The sequence below is a fragment of the Panthera uncia genome, chromosome A2 (assembly GCF_023721935.1).
Source record: "Panthera uncia isolate 11264 chromosome A2, Puncia_PCG_1.0, whole genome shotgun sequence".
Classification (NCBI taxonomy): Eukaryota; Metazoa; Chordata; class Mammalia; order Carnivora; family Felidae; genus Panthera; species Panthera uncia.
The window spans coordinates 92,875,958-92,883,193 of NC_064816.1; the positions used below are offsets into that span (position 1 = coordinate 92,875,958).

At 37.6% G+C, this 7,236-nt stretch overlaps 1 pseudogene; it reads right to left on the reverse strand.

Annotated features, from left to right (window-relative positions):
- Positions 1-706: 706 nt before the first annotated feature.
- Positions 707-771, reverse strand: LOC125931203 (uncharacterized; annotated as a pseudogene).
- Positions 772-7,236: the final 6,465 nt, after the last annotated feature.

Below are 7,236 nucleotides of genomic sequence, written 5' to 3' on the forward strand. Positions count from 1 at the left end.
CCCTGCTAGGTAGGTGAGTTTGTTGGGTATCTTTCCTTGCCTCTCCATATTCATTCTTCACCATTCTCTGATATACTCTGCCTTGTCTTCTGGACTCAGATTGAACACTGGATTTTGCCCGTTGGTAGCACAAGCAAGAGGCCAGAAGGAAGGAGGAGAGACATGGAAGAAAGTGAAGTCAGGATATTTATTTTCCTAGCTCTTTTCTATGGGATTTGGTAGGTCTCTCCTTCTAAAGTCTCAGCTTCTGACAGCTGGCTCTCATTTCTTAGCTCTGTCCTTCTAATTCCAACAAGTGTTCCCTTTCTTCGCCTGCCTTCAGGCTCAAGGTGGTAAATTCTGCCCTTCTTAGCCTCAGGGTCCTGCACTATTCCTTCTGGTTTCCCTATATACTGACCATATTTTGTAAAAAAAAGTCTTTTATTAAACTCTCATCAAGTTATCCTAAGTTATCCTATTCATTTTCTCTTGGATCTCTGACTGATTAAATGAATCTAAGAAAAATCAGCCAACCTCCAATGCACATTTACCATCACTTACCCTTTCACATGACTCTGATGCACAATAATATGAAGAACATCAACACTGGGCTCTTCCCATCCTGTGTGAAGTTATTTCTCCTGGAAAATGGCCCGGTACCATAACCCGCCCCCCTGCCCCGAGGTTTTCAGGACAGAGCAGGATGTTTGTGAAGCTGAAGAACACATCTTTTAGCAATAATTGCGCCTCGGATAAACCTCATTGGCTATGATACTGCCACTGCGCAAAGCTGAAGAACACATCTTTTGATAAATTGGTCCAGAGCTCAAGAGTTCCACAAAGGAGCCTCAGGATGGGAGAATGTTTTAGTCACATAAGGATCTTATCCAGAGCCCACTTCAATAGAAAACAATCCAGAAATGATCTTTGGATTTTTTTAGTTTAAGAACCATGTTGCCTCTCAAAAACAAACAAAGGTTAGAACCATACATTTCTGTTAGAAGAATGTCCCCCACTGCCTTTTTAAGGTCCTGAATATTTTCCTGGGGAAGCATACTAGGTACTACTTCTACCTGGTATGTCCACCTGTCAGTAGGGTACCATTAAGGCTCTTTCTGCCTTTGAAGCAGCCCACCACACATTGCCATTCCCAAGGCAGACTTAGGGAGGTCAAAACCTAAAACTCAGATCTAATAACTTGCCTATAGGATTTTTAGCAGGTTTATCAAAAAGAAAAGTCTATAATTCATAGGTGAAATTTGGAGATTGCACGTGTATTTTAATTATCTTGGCACTTCATAGCTCTCATTACGAGCTTTGGATGTGTAAAGTGCCTAGGGTCTGTACATTTGTATATGACATGAACATTTGCTTTTCAAGGGGCCAATTATAGTGAAAGAAGGTGGAACTTCCCTGGTATAATACAAGGAACAGGATTTCCTGAAAATAGCCCCAAGTGCTTAATCTAGGTTTCCTGAAAATGAGGTAGCTGGGTCCAGTAGCTGGGTTTTTGCATTGCATTGGAGACTCTAAGTTACTCTAAAAGTTCTGGGCAGATAGCATTCTCAGACAGTTCCTTTAAATAGGTGTCATTCTAATCCAGATGGCCAAAGCAGTTTGCTTTCAGGCTTGCCCTGCAAGAAATGAGAGAGACAGACAGGAGACATTTTCTCTCTGCTCTCTCTTGGGCTTCGTTTGCCTTACCCCTCAATCAGTTCTCTTGTCCATGATACCTGCTGGGTCTCTGTAGGTATTTGAGTTTTCAAATTAGAGGCAATATATATAGAGAGGATGGAGAGTATATAACTCCTTAGGGAATGCATAGAGCCACAGTTCAATATGAAGGTAAAAGTAACTTGTAAACAACCTAAGCAGAAAGATCTATAATTACTTGGAAATCAAGTGGATAGAACCAAGAAGTCAGGATCTACGTAACTGAACAACCACTCTCAAGCTGGGAAGGAAGCAAAGATTGAGCCATCAAGAACAAATGGGTAAGTGGATCGGTAGGAGTTTTAACTGACCAGAGACTGAAGCCCAAAGCAAAGACAAGTTAAGAGCCTAATTTAATGCATTAACTTCATCAGACTGAATGTAATAATGAGATACTGCTTATCTATTAGATACCTAATTTACTTACTGAGAATACCCCACAATGTAGTAAAGTAGTTTAAATATGTCATTTTCTTGTGTTAGACATTGAAGGAAGACCTACTCCAGAAGAAGGAAAAGGGAGAAGTTTCTGTCGCCAGGTTCTTGGAGGTAGAAATTCTCACCTTTATTCCTTTGCATGAAAACAGTAGAAAAGTCCTTAGCTTTCAAAATATTTGAGAACTTTCTTTTCAGAGGCTGTGTTGGAATTACTATGTGAAAACCTATTATTCTTGTCCTTAAATTTCTGGCTATTTTTATTACAGAAAATGAGTTGGTAGTGAGATCACTGAAGGTTTTTCTAATTGAAACATACTGTGGTCAGTTATTTTGAGATGAGATAGGAAAAAGGATATGAGGGGCTGGTGAAATCCACATCAGTGCAGTGGTGCTCATTAAGGCCAGTCCTGTGTTGGCATGTTAGCTAAGAGGTAATGATGTGACTCCCAGCTTTCCTAAAATCAGTGGGGTGATACTATTCCACGTCTATGCTCAGGTGAATATTAATTTGTTTTATAATCTTTCTTTCTCTCCATCCCAAGGAAATCAGTTTAAGTTGCCTCCATAATATCTCTATCTCTGATCAAGTTTCAAAGGTGCATATCTTTTTAACTCCAAAGGAGAGTACTGGTTTATAAAAGCTATCTGTATAAAGTAAACCTTTATATAGCCTTTGCGCCTAAGCTATATTGCTTTAAGGAGGAGAACTCTTTATACCTGTTGACAGGGGAAGGCAGGGTCACACCAACACTCTCCCCATCTCTGCCAATTTGAAGAGGCTTCAGTTTCTCTATAATTTCGCTTGTGCTCTTTCTTCCACACAGGCCTTTTCCTTTTCAGGAACCTTAAGCTATCCAATACCTCTCCTTTCAAGTGTACTTCCAAGGGGTGCCTGGATGGTTCAGTCACTAAGTGTCTGACTTCAGTTCAGGTCATGATCTCATGGTTCATGAGTTCGAGCTCCGCATCAGGCTCTGTGCTGATAGCTCAAAGCCTGGAGGCTGCTTCAGTTTCTGTGTCTCCTTCTCTCTCTGCCCCTCCGCTGCTCATGCTCTCTCTCTCAAAAATGAAAAAACATTTCAGCTTTACTTTCAGATGTTCCTACTGTATAGGCTCTTTCTCATGAGTATGAATATGTTCAAGTCTTTCCCATCTGAAAAAACAAACCAAGACTCCCTGAACTTCCTTCCTTCCTACAGTTCTGTTCTTGGTGCTCCCCATGGCCAGTTTCTCACATATCACACAACCTTCAGCTATTCTAGTTTCCAACCCCAGTTAGCTCCCATTTAAGATCTCCCAGTGAGTTCCATGTTTAAATCTAAACCTTCACTTGAATTTACCTCAGTAGCATTTGATGTTCTTACTGCTTCTCAGCCTTTTGGCTAAGACCAAGTGTAGCATTTGATGGTCTTAATTTACTTTCCTTTCTGAAACACTGTCTTTTCTGGACCACCATGACACTATATATTTCTGGTTTCCTTTTGAGTTCTCTTTCTATTCCTTAAACACTTCACCTCTTCTATAGGCCTCTTTCCATTTACCTGACCTGTCAATATCAGGGATCTCAAGTCTGAATTTTGGGACCATTTCTGTTTCCAATTTCTACTTGCTGTTTGTAGAAAATCATTTGCACACATAGAATTTAAATTACCCCTATATGTCAATGACTAATAAAGTTATCTCTTTGTCAGAGTTCCTAGAGTTTCAGATATAAGCATCCCAACTGCATGCTTATTACCACTTGAATATATAGTCAACTAAATATGCCTGAACTGAACTCATCTTCCACTCAAGCCTAATCCTTGTGCAATGTTTCTTAATTTAGTGAATGACATCATATTCTCCTGATTCCATAAGTGAAAACTGAGGTATCATCCATAATCTTCCTTTTCTTCACCTATCATATGTCACATATAATGCCCTGTTGATTTTCTCTCGTAAATATCTTTCATCTTCCTCCATATCTTTCTATAATCTGTTAATATAATTTCTTATTTGGACTACTCTAATAGTCTCCCATTTGGAGTTCCTGCATGCATTCTTAGCCAACGTAATCAGTCTACTAAATAGTGTTTTGATAGTAATAATCTTTAAAATCTTTATAATCTTTAAATAATAATATTTAAAAACACAAACTTACTCATGTTGTTCCCCTGATTAACCTTTTCATTGCTTTCAACTTGTTATGATGAAGTCACAAATAATTTTTTTTAATGTTTATTTATTTTTGAAAGGGCAGGGCAGGGGGGAGACAAAAAACTTGAAGCAGGCTCCACACTGTCAGCACAGAGCGTGATGCGGGGCTCGAACCCATGAACTGCGAGATCATGACCTGAGCCACAGTCAGATGCTTAAGAGACTGAGCCACCCAGGCAGCACTAAGTCACAAATACTTAATGTACTCCCAATGGTCTTAAATGATTTAGCCCTTGCCTGCCTGTCTAACCATATCTCCCCCATCCCCAGCCCACATTTCTACCACTGGCCTTGTCAGTTTTCTAAATACACTGAGTTCCTCCCTAAATCTGCATTCATGCTGGTATCTCAGCAGGAATATTTTTACTTCTCACTAACTCCTACTGCTGTTTAAGTCCTATACATCTTTTGCATCTCAGCACAAACATCACTATCTTAGGGAAGCCCTTTCTGACTCACTAGATTTAGTTAGGACTTCTGTTACAGATTTGTTCTTCCTAATACTTAATTCAAGTATAATTTAAGATTTTAAATGTGACAATTCATTAATGTTTACGTAATCTAGTAGACTGTAAACTCTATAAGGGCAGTTATGATTTTCTAGGCAGTTTGTTGTAATATAGAAATTCAATAAGCAACATCTTAATACCAGTGTTAGCAGTGGACTTTAGATATGATGGGGTCAGTGGCAATCACTGGTGGACCCAAGACTTAGGCAGATAAAAATGTAGACATGGAAGAGAAGAACTGAAAGTAATGGAAGGTATTAGAGGATAAAGGATACAGATAATGAGAGTTTAGTAGGCACTATCTCCTAGATCAGGGATGCCAACCAGATTTCAGCTCATATATTATCTTTGATCTACTGTTCTTATCTTCTAGGGGTGATGTATTGAGAGGATTTTGAACTTGTTTTAAAACTCAGGTAGAAAAGAAGTGTTGTCATTGATTTATGATGTCTTTCCCAAAGTGGGAGAGTGAGGTTGGGGGCATGAGTGATGTACGTTCACCATGTCTATTAAAGGGTAATGCCAAGTAATTATGGTCCAAGTCTCAGTCTGCCAATAATGCTGGGTAAAGCTTACTCACTTTAAGAAAATCCATCTAGGAAACACAAATTTACTAAAAACAAGAAAGCAAAACACACAAAAAACTTAAATACCAAACACAAAAACCAAAACTCAGTCAACTAAGAGAAAGCTTATGGGTATAACAACTGATTTTACCAAAGAGCTTTTACTGGTGCTAAAATATGATAGTTCTCCCAATGAAGGTAGCATAATAATATTAAGATATTTTTAGTATTCTTCAAGACAATGTGATATAGCTTTACATTTATTAGCTCATTTAATCCTCACAATACCCTATGAGATAAGTTCTATCAATATTCGCATTTTATAGACAAGAAACTAAAATTCAGAGAGATTAAAGAACTCATGGAATCACCTAAAACACAATACAAGAACAAGGATTTTAATCTGGATGTCTAAGATTAAAAAAAAGAGTCATATATTCTTGACACATGTTACTATAAGTTCTGTTTATATACAACTTTTTAGGAAGACCTTAAGGCATATAAAAAGATACACGTGCAAATGAAGTAAATTCTGCCCAATAAAAAACAAACATACTGGGGCACCTGGATGGCTCAGTGGGTTAAGCTTCAACTCTGGATTTTGGCTCAGGGCATGATCTCACGGTTGGTTCCTGAGATCAAATCCCTGTAGGATTCTCTCTCTCCTCTCTCTCTGCCCTTCCCTCTGCTCACACTCTCTCTCAAAATAAATAAATAAACATTTAAAAAAACAAAAAAACCCAAACATACCAACATTTTTGTTGAAATACTGAAAGACATAATTTTGTAGCTCTAGAAAGACAGCTGAAAGGAATAGCTTATCACAAAACTATGAAAATTATTATTCCAGGGAGTTATTTTTTATGTAACTGCAAAATGATTAATTGATGGTTTGCTCAATTATTTTTTGAAGCATCCAAGTAAAACTAATCAGTATAATATTTCTAGAGTCATCACTTTCCAATTTTTGATAAATAGTACTAAGTGTGACTTTTCCGATCTTAAAATCAGCCTAGGCTTCTATATTAATTCTTAAAAATGGTAACTTATAGCCATAATAAAATATGTAAATTCTCAAAGTGCCTTTTTATTTGAATTAAGTCAAGATCTCTTAAGGAAATATTTATGTAATGAAACCTGCCTTGAGAAATGACTGTAGTTGATTAAAATGTGACATAGCCACTAAAGGTAAATATTCTTTGAGTCTTTGTAAAAGGAAGTACTTTGATAAAAAGAGTTCTGTAGCCTCAGCCAAGATCAGGTATTTTCTAAAAATAAAAATCAAGCAGCCTCTAGAACTACCAGTCCTATTTTTCATAAGCATGAGAAATATTCTAAAATGACAAGAGAAAACCATGGGCTGGATATGATGACTCCATCTGACACCCGATTTTACATCAGTAGAAATGATTTCTTTTCCTATATCAAGAAGATATTCAACTATTAAGTCTCATCAGTGGTTTTCTCTCTCACTTTCTGTCAATTTTTTTACAAAGTTATCTGTTACCTCAAGGTGCTTTGTCACTTTGCCTGAACCAATTCACTACACCAAGGACTGAACTTGAAAAAAAAACAGAGGTTCTTTTTATGTTATTCTGCCATCAGGAGATAGTTGTAATTGTGAATCTCTGAGTTGATCATTTGAGCTCTGGCTGTTTATACCAGGAGTTGTCAAAGTTTTTCTGTAAAAAGCCAGGTGGTAAATATTTCAGACATTGTGGAGCATATGGTCTACATTACAACATCTGATGTTGTAAACTGGAAGTGGTCGTAGGCAATATATAAATGAATAAATGTGACGGTGTTCAAATATAACTGTATTTGCAAAGCAGACA